This window comes from Ylistrum balloti, unplaced genomic scaffold (assembly GCF_031769215.1).
Source record: "Ylistrum balloti isolate Yb309-2 unplaced genomic scaffold, AGI_CSIRO_Ybal_v1 Utg371858, whole genome shotgun sequence".
Lineage (NCBI taxonomy): Eukaryota > Metazoa > Mollusca > Bivalvia > Pectinida > Pectinidae > Ylistrum > Ylistrum balloti.
In genome coordinates, this window is record NW_026782920.1 from 29,358 (window position 1) to 51,749 (window position 22,392).

The window sequence follows — 22,392 nt, forward strand, 5'->3', positions numbered from 1 at the left end:
CATGTAATCCTTAAGGATGAAAACTATACGTTTTATATTAAAAATATAACGTTTTTCAGACGTTGTGGAAACGCTTATTTCTCCATTAAAAGTTGTGAAATTCACCGTCTCGCTTGCAACGTCTATGTCACGTATTTTTAACGTAGCATAGCAACACGATATGATCTTGTATCAAACAATTGGAATAAAACGTTTCACAAGCGTTGTTAAAACGGTTCTTTTTCGAAACAGGAAATACTTTATTGTCATTTTACTAATACTATATATTATTACCCCGTTTCAGCAGTATAAATATATCCTGAATGTTATAAAAGAGATGGACACATAATTTTGTAGTTTACAAATGTTTCATTAGTCCCAATGAATTCTCAACTTACTATACGTAAGTAGATATTTGAGTCACGTGATTGGAGACCTGTTTTTGGTGGAAAGATTCTTGTCGCCTATCAAGTATTGCATAATACCTGTAAACTCTAGGGGTAATAGATCAGTACAGTTTTAGCTCATATAATAAAGATGTTTAGTGACGACCATATCGCATTACAAACCCGCGTCTGCAAAGGAGAAGATCACAAGGAAACAAACTACGTTGTAACAACATATTATGGTCACGTGGTTGTGTCAAGGACTGTTATTCACGCCTAGATTTTCATATGTACATATCTTTCAATTGAATGGCCACGTGGTTGTGTGAAGATTTTATCACTCGTAGATGAATGCAATATGTAAGAGACACACACTTATTTCTGGTTACACATATCTGGCGTTCACTGATGTCTGATTGTCGATTTTGTTTTCAGACTTTCAAGCAAGAAAGATGAGAAAAGAAACTTGTTCAGCGATAACACAAGATACACATTTAAATTAATAATGTTCATTATCATTTATCACCGAGCTATGTGATATCGATCTCCTAAGATGACCCACGAAACGGCCAATTTGCTGTGTATACATAACAGTGTGTGAATATTTTGTCATATCAGCCGGCCATGTCATTGATATCGTAGGACACATATTATACCAATATTGTGACTCATAAATAGGTCACATGATAGTCGAGATTGTTTAAAGATGTATCCAAGTCGAAATAAGTGTTTATAGCAATTTGGGTTATATTGATAAACAGAATGTTTCACTCGTGTCAATGTTTTATTGGATTAGTTTTGCTAAAGGCCTTTGCTACATCTATCTATTGAACTCATTGTTACATCACCGGTGTTCCCTACATTATAATTGCTGATTAAGAATGAGCTTCAAAATTAACTACATATCTTATGTGAGATGTCCTAAAACATCGACTGCCAGATGTAGCTTAAAACTAATGTTAATACTACTATCTTGGGTCACAAAATACAAAAAAACTATATCAATATAATTATCGTTATGACAGAAAAAAAATACCTTGTAATACAGAGCCCCAACTTTTCCTGATCACACGGAGCAATACGTGTGTTTACAAAAGCTTCGTCAAACTTCACTGGATCTGCAATGCAAATGAGTGATGTAAGTGGTGTGTGTATCGCTACACTATACACAGAACATTTACAATAAACATATGTGCCTTTTTGCGGTCATCGCGCAACATTTTCTATGCATACACGGTCTTAATCTTTACCTTAATACGTCGTGATAGTTGCGGCTAGAAATTAGCATTACACGTCTGAAAATACCAAGTGAATAAAACCAGGGTTTTTTTGATATGTAAACGATTTGTAAACAAAGCATCTGTTTATATCCGTACACAAGTTATTACAAAGTCCTGTTAACACTGATGCGCGTCTACGGAACAGATAGACCAGTTTGTTAATCAAGAATTCCCTTCCTGCATATTTGCTGGCATATTATGTATATATATGTTATCAATGAAGTAATAATGTCTGCCACTTTATCAAGATAAAAATATTACATAAAATACACCACATACATAGATTTTAGTTAATAATGTTGTATTTGTTTTATATTCTATGTTTATGATGTAATTTATGTAACTTTTGTTACTTTTTGATGATGGGGCAGATTGCCTCGCAAATTTGACAATTCACTTGTCCGCGCTGTCGTTCTTACTTCAGTGATCATATATATATATTCCAGAAATTCGCATCCAACGAACTTTTCATTGTTGGACCATACTGTCGATATTACTTACTATATTTTATATATATCATGTTCATATTCTTCTGGTCTGGAACATTTCCATTTTCTTAACCTTCCATTATGAACCAATAAAAAGGTGGGGTATTTTGTCATTTACCATCACTGACTAATCCTAGGAGGACAAAACAACCGTATGATAGAGCATTGCTGAGGAAGACTAGAAGTTGTACGATGTAGAATCACTGACGCGGCTTAGAAGGACGAAACAGCTGTGCGATGTAGTGTAACTGACGAGTTCTAGAATGACGAAATAGCTGTGTGATGTAGTGTAACTGACGAGTTCTAGAATGACGAAATAGCTGTGTGATGTAGTGTAACTGACGAGTTCTAGAATGACGAAATAGCTGTGTGATGTAGTATAACTGACGAGTGATGTAGTATAACTGACGAGTCCTACAGGGACGAAACACTTGTATGATGTAGCAACACGGACGAGTCCTAGAAGAACGTTACAGCTTGATGATGCAGCATCACTGGCGAGTTTTAGGGGGAAGGTACAGTTGTATGATGCAGCATCACTGACGAGTCCTAAGAGGACTAACCAGCTACACTATGTAGAATCACTGACGAGTCCTAGAATGACGTACTATGTAATAACTGTGTGATATAGCATCACTGACGAAAACAAAATAGCTATATGATGCAATGTAGTTCATTATTTGTCTCTACTATACCTAATTCTAAATAAATATCGAAAGACTGATATGCGTGTCGTTTGAGAAAGAGAACGGTGATTAAAAATCTAATGACTGTATATAAATTTACCATATAAGAAAATAAAGACTAAAATTGCTATAAATAGGTTTTCAATCTGGAATTAATAATCAATTACTGCCCAACACTTACAAATGGTCAATGGGCCACAACGGTCAGTTAACTTACTAGACCAAAGCACTATAACATTATTAGTAACACTTTAATCTATCCTGATTTTTCAACAGTAATTGTAAGAGATGATTATTCATAATAATACATCAGGTATGTGTAATACTGCTATGGTAGTAGTCAACTTGGGGGTTTAATTGATAAATAGGAATTTCTGAAAGTACATATAGGATGTTTACAATGCTACATTCAATTAGATAATTCTTCGTATTGGAAATAAAGTCATGCATCATTATAATGATTGTACATTAGGCATTGAAAAATGGGAATCTCTTAGAACGTGAAATAAAATTTGAAACATGAGATAGGATGACTCTATTTTGTATATCATTACAAAGAACACAACCATGTAATAAAACCTTTTCACATAAATGATTATGAGCATCATGATGCAAGTTCTGTCGTAGCCTCTGTCGAATATCGGTATATCTATTGCACTCAAAGAAGAAGTGTAGGGTAGTTTCACAAGATTGAGTGCACTCACACATCGGAGATTCTATTAGATGATCTTTGAAACGATCATAGTTAAGATTACTAGCGTTATTTCTTAACTGGCACAGTATAATGTTTTTATCACGATTACCTAGAAATCTAAAAGCATAATTTGTTTCAGAGTCTACATATTTATTCCTGTTCAATAACCTTTTCAACTGAGATGTGTAATGGATATTACTTATATCTGGTACAAGTCTATTAATCTCATTAAACATGCATGGAAAGAAACTTTCGCAGTAATTTACTGTGCGACACAATGGGGGATCAAAAATTCTATTTTTACGCAAGGGATATCTGTCTTGGGTTTCATCATGTATATATGGTTGAATCATTTCACTTAAGCAATCTGGAGTTTCATTATTTATTATTTTATACATTAAGATAAGTTTATGTTTATATCTTCTGCTACTCAAAGTTTCCCATCCTAGTTCCCTATATAATTTATCATGCGATGTCCCTCTACGTAAACCTGTGATTAATCTAGCAGTCTCAAGTTGTATGGATTCCAATAAACTTTTTTGAGCCAGTGTGCAGTTATCCCAAACTACATTTGCGTATTCAATAATTGGCCTAATGTACGAAGCATACAAGGTAGTAAGAGATTTTCTATCAATTTTGTTTTTCATTAACCTTAAGATATTTGCTCTTTTATATGCTTTTTCATAGATATTAGATATGTGTTGATTCCACTTTGCATCATCACTAAGAGTAAGACCTAGATGTGTATGAAGTTTGTTTTCAGTAATTGGTTGATCATAAAATGTAATAATTGGGTGGTTTTTGTCAGTTTTTCTACAGATTCAGTTTTGGAAGGATTGAATCTAATATCCTATTTATTGGCCCACAGCATTATCTTTGTCATATATTAGTCATCTGAAAGATTCTATGCCAATTCAATGGGATTATTATCACACGTACCAAAGAGAGATGTATCATCTGCAAATGATTTTATTTTATTGGAGACGCATTCAACAATATCATTAATATATAATGAAAATAGTAATGACCCGAAAATCGAACCTTGTGGTTCCCCAGCTTGGACAGGGCCAAAGGTTGATGCATAACCTTCTGTCAATACTCTCTGTTTCCTATTAGATAGAAAATTTTCCAGCCAATTTAATAGATTACCTGTAACACCATAAGATTTCAATTTATGAAGCAGTCCATTATGCCATACCCTATCGAAAGCTTTACTTATGTCACAGAATATAAATCTGATTTCTTTATTTTGATCTAGGCAATTAACAATGGTATGGTAAATGGATAATAACTGATTTACAGTAGAGTCTTTGGTTGTAAAGTCGGAGTGGTGCTTTGTAATAATTTTATATGTAATAAGATAATTATAGAGATATTTGAAAATAATTTTTTCAAGCATTTTGCTAAAACATGAAGTAATTGATATAGGTCTGTAATTAGATGCCTCATTAACTAATCCTTTCCCTTTATAAATAGCATTAATATTAGCAAACTTCCAACTGATGGGAATAATACCTTTTTCTATAGATTTATTAATTAGGAGAGTGAGAGGGAGGAGAATAGATGGATGTAGTCGTTTGGTTATTTTAGGAATCATGCCATCTGGTACAGCAGGTTTATAACCATTCAAAAGAAATAATTGATCCTTAACACCTTGTTGAGTAATAACATTATTATTTATAGAGTGAGGATAATCATTGACAATTTCAGGTAAGGGTTCAGTATTTTCAGAAGTAGTCGAAATTGATAGAATGTATTTATTTAAGCATTCAGCTTTGTCAAATGGATGTTGAATAAATGAGTTATTGTGATTAAGTGGGGGATAGAAGAAGATTTATTGGTGATATTAAGAATATTTCTTGCAATTTTCCACCATTTATTAGGAGGAATAGATCTGTCGGCTAATGATTTTTGAAGGTGTTCCATGTAAGATTTCTTTGCATCACGTATTTTACTAATAGTTTCATTTCTTTTGTTTCTATAGTTTTCCCAATGAAGAGCAGAGTTAGTAGTTTTAGTTTTCCTGTGAGTCCTAAGTATGCTAATAATTTATCAGTATAATCCCGAGCGACAATACATGTCCCGTCACGTAATATAACTATTGTTGTTTTAGCCATAATCATATAGACCTATAATTCCAAAACATTCTAATGTGACGTGATTAGGACACATAATATAGCGAGTATCGAGAAAGCAGATTAATTTAGTGTCTGGGCAAGCATAGATGAATAAAAATACAAGAAAATACATTCTATTCACAAACCAGACAATAGTTAGATACACATATATACATACAGCGTGTAAGATAGACATTGAAGGGACAGGCAGCTATACACGCACTGCTATTCAACATGGACATCCTCAAAAAACATTGTCCTGGATCGCTTGAGTGAATCGCCTGCTCATAATCGGTAAGACCAGCTTAGGTAGTACAAAATGTTAGATTTACAGAATTTACACAATATCACATTTAGTAGATAATAGTAGTATATAATGACAACCATAAATATATCAAGATATGCACATCACCTTGGATACTAGCAGTATTACTTCAGAAAATACTGGTGTCATGCTGTTTGGCTGTCGGTCAATTCCCGATATTATACATGCACACAAGATACCTATCCAGCCCAATGGTCTATTTTAGTGATGCTTTGAACATCTAGATTCAGGATATATACTGAGATATTAGAGCGGATAACTCATTATGTAGAAGAAAGTTGGAAGTAGAGGACTTAACGGGGGGCCCTGGGATATGATGATAGCGATCTACAAACATTTTGAGGTCACAGTATGTAGTACTCTTTCGAATATAATGAAGCATTCTGGGTCATTGTGGTTGTTTAAACATCACAGATACATTCTCATGTTGAACCCTGTCAAACAAAATAAAGGAAATGAATGCACAAGCACACCTAAGTGGAAATCCACGAACGGTTTTTTTTTTCTAGAGCCTAGTTAACATGATTCCTTAGGAAATGAAGAAAACACTGTCTAACAGTTTATTTTCATTATAATTCGAAGGACTCGGTACTAGGAGATATATATATACAGGATTATCACTGATAATTTAGACGTAAGATTAGTTTTGTCAGCTTGATCCTTACATAGTGAATTTTATAAGATTAAGATGGTGACCGTCTAATTGTCGCACATAGATAATTTTAAAAAGAATAAGATTGTGACAGTCTCATTACTATACATAGTTAATTATATCAGATTAAGATTGTGTCAGTATTTTTTTTATTTAGATAATGAGACTTACACTTTCGTCGTTTGGGTATTGAAAAGTGCAAAAGAGAACCAGCATACCAAGAATGTGTATTTCACTTTCATGCCGAAACTATTCGCGGGTAAAAAAAATAGTAATCAAAAAGATTTTAACCAATTAGAGTACAAGAGGCCGCTCCCGATTTTCTATTTTCCAAAAAAGCAACAATTCATAGTGCCTTTTCTTGTAATTATGGAATAAAGAAAATTTACTTCTTACTTATAAAAGATAAATGTACACATTCTGAAGTTAAGTCGTTCATATGAACCATTCTATTAAAAACAGCATTCTAATACAGTGAACGTTTAAAAATCGTGGACTGAATATTCACTCAACCCTTTACCACGTTTGCGCTGTATAAGTTACACTATCCTGGCTACTGAATACGTAAATGTGCCTGAGTGTATTAATGCCAAAGCTGTTGCAAAACAATACATGTATACAATCTAGTCATTGTGCCTCGTATAAATATAGATGCAAAATACAGAAGCATGCATTTCCAGGGATCAACCTAAATATATGAAGTTTAAATAAAAACCTACCTTGCTTTACGGATATCAGGCTATGTGGTAAGGATATATGGTAAACACATATTTTACCTTGTCCCTAGTACGGAGCACAGTAAGCATCATACGGGATTTAACGTTTGTAAAGGTCAAAGTTCAGAGGTGAATAATAACGCGGGGTTAACGTGGACCAGTGAGTATATATACTTTTACTTTATCTGTACAGTGTTGTCCTAGCTATCTCTGTGTACACGCTCACATTGTGTTTCCACTGTGTGCCCTCATGTTGTGTTTCTTTGTATGCACACTCGTTGTGCCTCCTGGCCATATACACTCATTGTATTTCCGCCGTTATCCCTCATGTTGTGTGTGTGTCCTCAAGTCATGTTACCTCTGTGTGTTCTTATGTCGTGTTTCCTCTGTGTTCTCATCATGTTGTGTTTGGTCAGTTTGTGTGTTCTCAAGTTCTATATATAGTTAATGACGATTCGCAAGTGATAATATAAAGAGACTTATTAGTAAGTGATAATATAAAGAAAATGATATATAAATATATATACATATTGTAAATATTCAGAGATTCAAAATTGATGACCTTATCTATACGTGTTATTTTAATCATTGTTTTATTTCTTATATGGGAACTGGTCATTAAATGAGTCATAATTAAACGTAAATTTTTGATACTGTTTAACATGTCGTAGTAATCACTTTGCAATTTAATACGCAGGAAGTGTGACGTCTAAGTATTCTAAGGATACTGCCTACATATACAATATAGAAACTTTTCGCTCAAAAACTGTTTTAAAAACGTGTACGAGTAAATATTTTGAGCGATGTAAGGTAAAGTAAATCTATTATTTGATATTTCAATTATAATTTACAAGCTTATTTACTTGATGTGTCCCTAATTCTGTAGATAATCTGTGTTCACTGAATCGGAACCCTTTCAATCACTTCATATTGTGACACGTTTTGTACTCCAATGTAGACCGGTTGATATCCAAACAGCCTAGCTAATGTATTTTGCATAGGATACACTGTCGATGCTGAATAGCTTGCCAACACTATAGAAATAGGTTCAAGGACATCGTTATGTCAATTTTCATTCTATTTTAGCGTGTTACGCACATATACATGTAAATAACATATTTTTTGTTTTGTGGATAAGTAAACATTGGTAAATATGATTATACATGTACATACATTGTACAAATGAATTTATGGATTAGGAGAACTCGTGAAATCAATGACAATAAATCCCCCGCGAAAATAATTTGACAGTACATTAGTGACATAAACACCAAAAACACAAATAGTTTACAACATTTTAATTTTAACTCAAAATTGATGAACAAAATTTACACGAAGACAATTATAAACGTGCAAGAAGAGTGTAAGTTCTGTTGTTCCAGAAAGGTACATGAGAACGGGGTTAACATCATCGAAAAAAAGCCACTAAGTCTACTAACGAACAACAATAAAATCTAACTTCATATCGCACAAATAAACTTCCCCTTCAAACCCTATTTACAGCTGAATGTCGTCGATGAAGCAGAAGACACTTAATCTTTTCATGAGTCTTCTTGTAAATATTTCTTTTAGTGAGAAGTTTAATTGAATTTGAGTTTGAATTATAATTCAATTCAAATGCTGATATTTTCTTTTTTCAACTATTGACACATTTCAATGTAATAAATCGATACACAAACACAAAAGGTTTTGGATGCATGATTGTTACCACTTGGGAATGGAAAATTCACAATAGGAAGATCTCACTTATCATGCTTATCATTTTTTTCGTAAAAAGCTGGCTCTGTTGGTTAAGCCTGGTGAAGAAGAGTCTGTAGTATGCTTAATTTCCATTTCTATATGGTATATACATATGTATGATGGACCTCTAGTTATTTAAAGACACCATATCACCGAAATCCTACAAAGATAAAGACCACATGATAACACCAAACCAAGGATCATAACCTTCAATAGAAACACAGAGAAAGCTAGGTATTGTTTTTCTTCGCCACATATGAACCCACCTACATTGTATGAGTTTCCAGGTCAAATCCAGAAAAAATAAATCTTCAGTGATTTGAAACACTTATACTTAACTTGGTAATACTTTAAATATTTGTCTTTCTTTTGATATATCATTCCATATCATTCAGTTAATATAATGTAATAATAGAGGTTGATACGATAAACGTGTGCTGAAATCAACATATACTCTCAAAAAGTTAAAAATCCATCAATGAGGAAGTACTTTGAATGTTGACCGTAACCCTTTGTCAGTATAACATTTAGATTCTGCAATGCAACATCTACAAAATGAAGGTCATAGACAGGAAACAGACTTGATTATCAATCAATTTAGCTATAATTTCCTAATCGCTATATTCTTATGGATCTCGCCACATTTACCGTGTTTACCCCGCAATAAACCCTGGAGGTCAACACATAATATTTTAATTAAAGTAGAAACAACCCCAATCCTGCTGCCAGTTTTAACGAAACGGTAATATACGTGGATAGGCTTATTACCAACCGTGGGCTTCTTGCCGTTAAAACATGACATGTACGAGATGTACAAGTACATAACACCTTCCAATAGAAGCAAGAATAAAATACAGAAGAACCAAGTAGTCAATTACAGCGCAACATACAGCTGTTTCGTCCTTTTAGGACTCGTTGGTGATGGCTTTAATCCAGGAGAAGATCGCGAGGATCCACGTTTGCCGACATATACGTTACATACGAGGTAGGGAGAGACACTGAGCCAAAATCTCAGTAAAGTTTGAAATTTTCAATAATGAGTAGGATTTAAATACAAATAATGGGCCACATGTATTAAGTGTTTTGTCGTGAAAGTTATCTGTGACAACTTTAGCTAATAGCTGGGTACCACAATCTCACGTTGTGATGAAAAACTGATTGTGACTGACCTACGTATCATGTGACGCGAGCTTTAATGTAAGAAGTATAGAGCACAGCTAGATTGACAGAATACAATCATCCATGGTAGAAGTTAATTTAATCAATATGTACTCGCATGTATTTAAAGCATAATCTTCTTTGTACAATCTTTGAACATATTATCTCATTCAACCCATGTTTATCCAATTCTGAAAAAAATCAAACACAACATTAAAAGCTATCAACAAATCACCAATACAATATGTAAGATGCAAAATCACACAGTATGCTAGTAGAGCACAACAAATATTGTACATAACAAAGTATAACACTTACTTTGATAATAATTAATATTATAGTAATGGACAATAATTCATAATAGAGTAATAGATAGTAATTCATATAGTAATAGACAATAATTCGTTTTATAGTACAGGCCAATAATTCATATATCAATGGACAAGAATTCATATTATAGTAATGGACAATAATTCATGTTATAGTAATGGACAATTATTTGTATTATACTAAATGCCTATATGTTCTGTTCCAGATAAATGCAACAACATATGAAATACTGTTAACTATTACAATCAAAAACATTATGTTGTAATACATCACATGATATTATCACACACCATAACCGTATAATTGTAATGTAATATGATATACTGATACAGTGCTACACTTCAATTACTGATTAATATATAACGACTTTCATGTTAATATTTTAGCATTTTAATTGAATGATAAAATGGTCTAAGGCATCAATCATCTTGTATATCAATGTCGTTCAAAGTACATCGTATTGTATTGATGTACAGTATAATCTAGCGATAAATTATCACAGGTACATTGGCCCCTTGAGGAACACTGGAGTATTGAGATGTATTGAACAAGAAAATAAAACCATCAAATTACACGTGGATAGTTTCCAATCCATCATTGATTCTAAACATGCTGACTACGATTCTTTCAACAGACAAGTTCCCAGTGACCTACGAGCTAGCGTTGAATTCGACTACGGTGTATAACAGAAACCTCTACAAAAACTAACTGATCAAGTTTGAAACGACATCAAAACAGAACTTATGAGCTTCCCGTGTCCCCGCTCGTAGCCTCAGACCCGAGGAAAGGACGATACCTGCATGTTCACTGTACTATATAGTTCCTCGCAAACCTGGAATTCTGATGATGATAAACAAAACCATGCAGAAACTCATAAGGCTTTATTCACTGACCCAGTGAATAATGAGGGAAACACAACATGACGTAATTCCTCGAATTTTAACCGTATAAGTAGTTCTGACCCTACGTAAAATGTCTGAGAGTATAAAATATCTTTCTGTAACATGGCCAAAGCACAGCCAGTATCCGAACCGGATACCGATCGCGAGAAGGATTATCTGTCCATTGCTGCATCTACAGGTAGGTAATGCCAGTTACTACATAAGCAATATTTACTCCATGTCGACCAAAAATGTCCTAGAACATTTCTTAAATAAAAAAGGCATAACAACCACATATAAAGTGATGTTTGGAAGTCAAGGTAGTAGGAAATAGGCGAAAATTGGTGTCATTTCGGAGGACATGGAGAAAATAAAATCAGCTGAACAGTGCATCCCACTTTCATAATATAATCAAATGCTAAAGCCATACCGAGCTTCATATAAATTAACGCGAGCAAAACGAAAACGGTGGATTGAAGCTGGAAGACGTAGAGGTTATCAATACTATACTTACCGTGAATATAAAACTGTAAAAGGACACTTTCGGACTCTGTATGACAAAGTATATATAGAATATGAAACCAAAATTAATGAGGAACTTGAAGAAGCAGCTGACTGCTATATACGATTGTTCTGATAACTGATCAGACGAAGTAAGAACCACAATCGAATATATGTAACGATAATTCGTATCGGCAATGTGATAGCCCGCGACCCAGAAGATAATACAAATCGATTTGCAATTTTTTCGAAAATTTATACTCAGGATAAAATTTTTGATCAAGGATTGGATGGTGAATTGTGCGAGGAACTGTATTTTGAGATTTCATTTGACGAAGTTGTAAAAGCAATTTACGAAAAGGGCATGGAATCGATGGACTGAGAAAAGAACACATCAAATACGGCGGAAGTTTATATTCGGTATTAGATGTTTTGGGATTTATTGAACATTCTTTGTATTTATCTGACGAATCTGCAGATATACATACACCAAAAGAAAAATATTTATCGTGTTGATTTCTATCTTATAAAAAGTACACTCCAAAAGCATTAACATACATAGAATTAGTAGTAAGATTTCCTCTAATGAAATATTCAGAATAAGCTCCATTGTACTTAAAATAGGTTTTAACACAGCCAGACAAACCTGAATAATTGTAAATATTTTACCACACTTGCCTTGTTTTATTAGTGCACACTACATATTAGTTCTATCAACATTTTCAAACGCCTTTTTTAGTCTACAAAGCAGCAATAAAATTCTCCGCCTTTTGTACTAAAACATCTATTCATTACAGACTGCGGGACAAAAATTGCATCAGAAGTTGAGTGACAAGGTCTAAACCAAGCGGTCAGATTCCTTAATCATTTGGCCACCACAGCCCCATCAAAAACTAAAATTATGCATCATTTATGTCAACATGTTGATGATGTCAAAAAAATTGACTATACACTAAGGACAGAACAGGATGAATTTGTTACCTTGATAATCATTTGTCTTGTACTGTTGTTTACAAAGGAAATAGATATATGAGATTTGTTTTTCGCCATTTACAGTGCTTTCAATTCAGAATAGAAAATATTTGCACACGTAACATCAAATATTAGCACACTAAAAATACCAGATGTCATTGAATGTCATTTAAATATCACGACACAGTAACACAAGCCGGTCCTTCCCCAGATAAGTACATATTACATTATATTCGAGAAGATCGACAATATGATACCAGTCTTGGTGTTCAACTGAATAGAAAGGAAATCATGTTGCCCTAATTCAAACACTGTCTAGAAATTGAGTCAAACAAAATCTCAAAAATGTGTACAATAGGAGTTATTCCCGGTGACGATTTATTATTAATGAAGTCACGATTTTGGAATCTTCATCTGTATGTAGGTTTCTGTGATAAAGTATTATATGAAAGAAAGGGTTATGTACTGGTTTTACAAAACAGGTGGAGTGTGTCCCCGAGTTACATGAACATTGTGCTTTAAATGTGTTTACCTTGAATCCTTGGGAACACTTTATATTTCCGTCACGTTTTGTATCTCAGATAACATTGTGATATAGTGTTACCTAAATGACATGGTGGTTAATGAAAGGATGCAATATTACAACTGAGACTTTCAAATCAAAATAAAAGAACCGTTTTTTTTCTCGTAACTGACTTATGAAGCTGTATTGTGTTACGTAAACACGTTTAGAATTTGTGTGCATTAAAAATGAGCTCCCTACGACATGAGAATATAATGTCTAGGGAAACAGGTCATAACGTACCTATGTAACATTTACTGCCATTATTATCATTATATGGAATTGAAAATTACTTTCATAATCACCGATCAATTCTAATGTTCATGTGATCGGTATTTAGTAATAACTTCATGAATTTTCAATCCGTTATATTTAGCCAACCATTTTACCAAACCGCGCAAAATATTTGGACTTCTGTCCCTATACTCATATTCGACAAGATTGAAAGAGAACTAAGTATTTCCCGATGCACGTACTTTTATCATATTAGACAAATAAATCATAGCTGACCAACATTTTACTATCAAAACCCCTAACATCACTTTCACTACTGTAACCTATAGGTATTCAAGTAGTGATTGACATTATTCAACTTTATTTTACTTGAAACCTCTGTCATCGATATCTTTGGGAATGGTATTTTTTATTACGTACAGAATGCACACCATACTTCATCAGGTAACCCTGTTTTTACCGGGGAACATACCCGTCCCCGTTGCTTTATAAGAGTATTGGATGAAATGTTCGAGGCTTCTGACTAAAACAAACACGACCTGCCATGACGAGTATGAATAGAGTTGTGTCATAATCGATAGCACAACTGATGTATGAGCAAGACCTGTAGTAAATAAATGGGATACACTGTAGAATTGCGATTTGATCCGACAAAGTTCAAAGTTTGACTGCAAACGTCAACTTGCGTGACTGCTTTATAGGTATGATCGATTGTTCTGAACATAGCTCAGGTATCGGATTAGGAATGCAATTACACAATTTTCAAAAGGATGATAACATGGAACATGTTTTATCTGTACATTGGGCTACATACTTAGGGACGAGCTTACGGACAACAATTGTGATTAGATCTTATGACTTCAAAATAGACGGAAAGAGATTGTAATTATTTTGCGCAGTTTACATGTTTTAGATTCTATTGTTCTTTTGTTGATTGTAATGGTAAGAATTCTTTCTGTATTTGTTATTTAAGCTATTCAATAGGTTTTGACTGTTGCCTAAACATAAAAGTACAAAACGACGATGCTACAGTTTTAAAATCACTGTTGTTATGAAACACTCTATATTCTCTAACGGTCTACTGTCTCTTATGTGGCACCGTTCTCAGAAAACAAATACATTGAAAGCACAAAAGCATAAGAAACCTACGAGGTATACAGACTAGCAATATCAGACGATGTCGATCAGTTTTCGAATTGTGTATATCTTTCGACCTTCATGTCGGACGTGTAGACGGGGAATCACCCGGATAGATTAGCTGAAGATTTTCCATGCGGAAGCAAAGTCTACTTATCACGGAAGTGCCAAGAACAAGATGTACAAAATGAATGAGAACAATAATACATGTTGTATATATCATATGGAAAGCAGACTGGCTTGAATTGCCTCTAGCATCTAACATGAACCAGTCTAAAGTGGTAAGTGAAAATACATGCATAAATGTTGATGAGATTTGCGCGTTGTAATACTTGAAGATATTTGAATTGTACGTACAAATTTTAAGTTAAACACAGTAGAAATATAAGAAAAATGGATATCTCAAATTTAGATCATCAACATTTTAATCAGGGGAAAGCAGCAGTCAGTATTATACTCTTTAAAACCTGGGATCTTCATTTTACCGATGGGTAAGACCTGTGTTTTTACTCAACTGTTAGATTACCCAGATCTCTGGCAGACTTGTTATAGTACTCATCTTGGCTATTTCTGTTATTCTAGAATATCGTTATACTTGTTCTATATCAATAAGTTTATTTCGTTTAGTAACTTATTGTCTATGCTATTTATTTGCATTATATATCTGTTATTATGTCATGATATTGAATCAAACCGGGGTCCGGGACCAATGGAAAATATTAACTTAGTTCATTTAAATGTAGGATCTCTTAGAAACAAAACAGCTTTGGTTGAGGCAGAATTTGAAGAGAACGATATAGTCTGTCTTTCTGAAACTCATCTCAATCCATCAATACCAAATAATGAAATAGCAATGCACTCTTTTAGTTTGAACCCTCTGAGAAAAGATAGAACTTCAGGACATGAGGGAGGTGTCATCATTTATTATAAGGATACAATAATGATAAATAGGAGATTTGATTTAGAAATCGATAATGTTGAAATATTATGTCAGAAGTCTCAATACAAAACCATAAATTTTTACTTGGATGCTTATACAGACCAGAAAGTATAATGTTGAATATTGGAACAAATTAGATGCTACACTAATCAAAGCAACAGATACACCAATGGATGTGGTACTGACAGGTGATATTAACATTAACATGTTACATAACCCATTAAATGATTATTTATCTCGTCTTTTAATTAAACATAATTTATCTAATCATATTAATGAACCCACAAGAATTACACCTGACAGTGCCACCTCCATTGATGTCATGCTAACTAATAACCAAAAACTTATACAAAGCACTCCTGTATCTCCACCATTTTATAGTGATCACTTCTCTGTTCATGCTTCTCATTTTTAGTGTTTAAAAGAATATGTTATAAAAAACTGTTTTGAAATATGAAGAAGCAGACTATGAAAGTATGAATAATGCCCTTCTCAATATTGATTGGTTAGATTTATCCTATACTCAAGATTCAAATACATTTAATTCTTCTATTATTGATGCAATCACGGATCAGGTAAATAGATTCATTCCTACTAAAACTGTCACTGTACGTCCCAATGATAAACCATGGATGAACAACATACTTAGATCAAAATTAAGACAGCGTAATCGAATACATAAAAAAAAGCCAAATTGATAAGCACTGCTTATTATTGGGAAAGGTTTCGAAATATACGTAGTGAGATTATTGACCTGATACGTGAGGCAAAGGCAAACTATATTAAAAAACTTGAGAATTCTTTAGAAGAAAATATTAGTCCTGATAAATGGTGGAAAATAGCCAAATCTATAACTACGTTTTCAAATAAATCTGCCTCTATCCCTCCTTTACAATCTGATAACCAAATACACCACCATCCTACTGACAAGGCTGAACTTCTTAATAACCACTTTACCAATATCTCAACTTCCTCACCTGATCTTCACCTCCCCCAAATACCACAACCTAACATACCCAATCTATTAACAACTATTCCTGTTACTGAACAGGATGTCACAGACCAAATTAGTAGTCTAAAAATTAATAAACTTCCAGGTCATGATGGTGTCATTCTTAAGATTGTAAAAAACCTTCATGCGTCTCTAAAATTGCCCTTAATGCTACTTTTTAATAAAACACTGGAAACTGGGGTAATACCAATTAGCTTGAAACAAACCAATGTTAATGCTATTTATGAAGATAAAGGGTCAGCTAATGATGTCACAAATCATAGACATATTTCGATCACTACATACTTCAGTAAATTGATTGAAAAAATCATTTTTAAATATCTTTATAATTTTCCCATTGAACACAGTATCATTACAAAGAATCAATCTGGGTTTACTCCTGGTGACTTTACAGTTAACCAGCTTCTATTTATTTATAATGAAATTGTAAGCAATATGGATAAAGGTAAAGAACTCCGATTTGTTTTCTGTGATATCAGTAAGGCATTTGATAGTGTATGACATGAAGGTCTATTACACAAGCTTGAATTATATCATATTGATGGAAACTTACTTCAGTGGCTTAATAACTATCTTTCTGACAGGTTACAAAGAGTTAATACAGAGGGTTATTGTTCACAATTTAAAATTGTAAATGCAGGAGTGCCACAAGGCTCAGTTCTCGGTCCCCTATTATTTCTTCTATACACAAATGATATTACCTAAAACATAACCACTACTATTAAACTATTTGCTGATGACACATCCCTATACATAATCATAGATGACAACCCAGCACAGGCAACACAATCTCTTAACGCAGATCTTTCTAATATAAGTGAATGGGCTAAAATCTGGTATATTAACTTTAATGCTAATGACTCAGTCCACTTTTCCAGGAAACAGAATACCAACCACCCCCACTTTTCTTTCAAAACAGACAAATAACAGAACAGTCATCACACCACCTCTTAGGGCTTACTCTTCAGGAAGATGCAACATGGAAACAACACATTCAAAATATACATAAAAAGCATACAATAGACTCAACATTCTTCGTTATATTGAAAACACTGTAAATAGAAAATCATTAATTAAAATTTATACAGCATTTATTAGATCTATTATGGAATATGCAGATATTCTATGGGCCAATTTTACACAACAAGAAAACAATCTTTAAGAATCACTTCAATTAGAAGCTGCAAGAATTATCACAGGTATGAGATCAGGGACATCACATGAAAATTATATAAGAACTGGGTTGGGAAACACTAGCTGTAAGAAGACAAAAACACAAACACATAATGATGTACACGATTATACATGGTCAGACACCTAAATACTTACTAGATGTTTTAAATCCCCTCACTATTAGTAATGTTGACAACCTCTATCCACTAACACAACCTAGCCTTTTTAATCCTCCTCTGTGCAGAACTAATAGTTACTTTAAAAGCTTCTTCCCTAACATGTGCCGAGAATTTAACACAGTTAATCCCAGCATACTTAACTCTCCGTCACTTGCTGCTTTAAAGACATATCTGAACAAAGACTTAAATAATGAATGTTTATCTTCAACTATTTTCAAAACTGAAGGCAAAAGACGAGCTAATATTGTTCTCTGTCAATTGCGAAATAATTGCAGTAATTTAAATTATGATTTATATTGTGATCATCTTGTGGATAATCCTTCTTGTGCTTGTTCATATGAAAATGAAACAGTTTCTCATTACTTCCTGAATTGTCCTTTGTATGCTTGGCAAAGAAATTTATTATTTGTTTCTAACCTTAATAATCATCATAATCATGTAGATTTAACTATTCTCCTCCAATGCTGTTCTGCTTGTAACGAGCTTACTAACAAAAATATACTTGAAACTGTACAGCTGTATATTGGACAGACCAGAAGGTTTAACTTCTTTATATCTTAACTACACATAGCCAGGATGATAATTATGAAATATACAAATCCATATACACTAATTATGTATAGTCTACAAACCATAATAAGATAATAAATTTAAATTATATTGACAGAATTGGCAGTGCAAATGCACATGGGACTTTTATGCCAACCTGTCAATCTATTTGATATAAAATCTATCATGGATATGTGTTATTACAAGTGTATACAACTGTAGGTTGCTGTATACTTAATGTATATATATATATATTGTGCATATTGCATATGAGATGTGTAAAGTTATTTCCCTTTATTTGTTTTTCCTTGTTTTTTTCCATTTCTGTGTTTATAAATTCACTTTCGTTTCCAATTATATAATTTACATCATTACTCTTAAACTTTATTAACTTTGGCTTCGTCGAGAGAATTTATATAGGCTTTGCCTGTTATTCAATACACATTGACTGTACCATCTTTGTCAATAAAATTTGTTGGTTCAGTGATAATTTAAATAAGGAAATCTTCTTGTGAAGTGCACCAGGCGGTGCTGGTTGATTCAAGTCATTTAACTACGTATACATGATCTACAGATACTGCCGTGTACGATGCTCGAATATCTCATGCTTAGAGTCAGGGACGTATAATACAGATGTTGATGTAGACATGTGATAATACACTTACACCAGGACAGTAGTCATAAAGTCTACTCTAATTAAATCGATCATCCGACTGTACTAGCGCACATAATTGTAATAAAAGCAATCGTGTGTCTGTACCTCGGCAACAGGTAACAACAGGTAGGTCTGTGACAGCTCTAAACGACGACTGATCAAAACACCGGTACACGAAAGAGATTCTAATCCCTCTGTATTATACGTCCCTGGTAGCGCAAATCGGAATGTTACCCTCTCAAATCCAATATTTATCGACTACTTTATCCTATTTCTCGTGTTATATAAACTGACGTATACATAGATATGGATGCTTTGTTATCTATCGTTTCGTATAGAAGAAGTTCAGATATGAATACCACTCAGTGTAGAGTTGAAGAAACGGTTTAATAATAAATATAAAGTTCAGTACGACTGAGAAATCAGCTTGAGTCGCGCGGTTGTCTGCTAACTGATCAATTATCAGTGATCGCTGTATGAAGGGATCAGGTAGGGTAGTATGATGAGATCAGAATTTACGGCATGGCGTATACAAAACACATAGAGAATGAGATGCACATTGTATTATACAATTGGTTGATTATTATTTATTTTTTTATTGATTACCCTCAGTTTTATATTTCTGACACCGTCTTCACAATCATTTTTATCCGATAGTAATTTTTATGTTCTTTTTTTCTTAGAACTTGTACGTCTTAATTCAAGAATTTAAAAGAAACGAAACGTAGTGTATATATTACAGAGTCGTCCAGACCTTGCGTATTTTAGTTTTAAGAATTCTACATTTTAATGACTAATATACTAAGTTAATCAACTTCTGAATGGTAAAGTAATATTATCAATAAGGTGTTTATAGATGTTGTAGATGTTGTCAGCTTTGGTCAAAGATTCACTGTCTGATAAATAGTTATATATTGGTAAAATTATTGTCATACATTAGTTTTCTTTCCCATACATATCCGAAACCAAATGATTTTTTACAAAATTAACACAATTGAAACACTTCTCGTATTTGCATATCTAAAAATGCCATATGCTCGATTCAAAATACAATTTCCTGACGTAAGTAATTTAAACCGATATCTAATTATTCCAAATTTCCTGTAATATTCAAATGGAAAACTATCTAGTTCACAATATACCATAGGATTTGAGGTAGATTTAAAAAAAATGTAACTTGTGTTAAAAAAAATGTGTATGAACCTATTCAATATCATTTGCCTTTGATGATCCCAATATCTATCATCCATAATTAAAAATGATGCCAACACACCTATCAAACGGCGAAGTATAGTTTCAATATTGAAGCTCACATTACTACATTTTGTAGTACAAATAATCCTTTTCTACCTTGTTTAGAAAGCGGGATTTGAAAATTGTTAAATTTGTTATCAAATCACAAGTTTATCTCTAGATATGTAAATTTATTAATACAAGTAATATTTCAGCCTATATAAGTACATTTCCTGTAACAATATACTGTACCCCTCCCTCCTCCCCCTTTCGGAGAACAACCGCTTTCGTATTTTCAATATTCACAGTGAGCTCCCATTTTTCAGTTTATCTTTCGAAATTATGGAACAGACCTAGTAATCCCTGAACAGTCTCTGAAATAATACCATATCGTCAGCATGAAGCATAAGGAATAAACCTAAGTCTTGAAACCCATGAGGCGAGTCACAATGTGTTATAGAAAATGTTTCAAAATCGTTGAAATACGAAGAAAGTATCGCTGACAGAATTTACAACTGGAAGAGACCGATCCTCATTATTGAGGAAATCAGAGTGGTCTAATGGACATCCCCTATATATCCTTAGTTATTGTTCCTATCCTTCTAATGGACACCTCCTATATATTCTTAGTTATTGTTTCTATCCTTCTAATGGACACCTCCTATATATCCTTAGTTATTGTTTCTATCCGTCTAATGAACATCCCCTATATATCCTTAGTTATTGTTCCTATCCTTCTAATGGACACCTCCTATATATCCTTAGTTATTGTTTCTATCCTTCTAATGAACATCCCCTATATATCCTTAGTTATTGTTTCTATCCGTCTAATGGACACCTCCTATATATCCTTAGTTATTGTTTCTATCCTTCTAATGGACATCTCCTATATATCCTTAGTTATTGTTTCTATCCGTCTAATGGACATCCCCTATATATTCTTTATTTTTTTCTATCCGTTCTAAGGGCATCTTAACCGATATATCCAAAGTTATTGTTTTTCCTGCTGTAAAAAGTGACTTGCGTAAGTCTAGTATAAGTCTTATACATTGTATCAGGCCTTGGTATGCGATAAAATATCGTCGGTATCTACGGGCTTGTATCTAGTAGTTTGTCTATTAGATGTATAAGATTTTTGGCCACACAAGCGGTGCTATTCAATATCGAGTACAGTGTCTGTACAAGTGAAACTTAACAGATCAGTTGGTCTAACTTTGTGGGGAAAAGTCCGGTTCCTAGCTACGAGTGAAATTAACAAACAGTGAGGAGTATATAAATAATGTATACACGAAATTATAAACAATGGGAATCAAACGAAATTAATTCCAATGGATGTAAAGAGACGTCTTTCGCCAACAAAAGAGAAGGTTTGCATTTTACATCTAACATGAATTGGCCGAGAATTACCCAAGTAAGTATATACATTCAGTTGGTTTTTGTTTTTTTTTTGTTTTTGTTTTTTTTTTAATATATATATGGGTTTTTGTTAAGTATATACACTCAGTTGGATTTTGTTTGTTTTCATATTTTTTGAGTTGTTGATTTGGTTTTGTTACTTTTTAGCTGCGAGATGTAGGTCAGTATAACCTGACACAGTGTGTTGTAGATAAGGGTCAGTACAACCTGACACAGTATATTGTATATATAGGTCAGTATAACCTGACACAATATTTTTATATATAGGTCAGTATAACCTAACACAGTGTTAAGTAGATATAGGTCAGTACAACCTGACACAGTGTTAAGTAGATATAGGTCAGTATAACCGGTCACAGTGTGTTGTAGATGTAGGTCAGTATAACCTGACACAGTG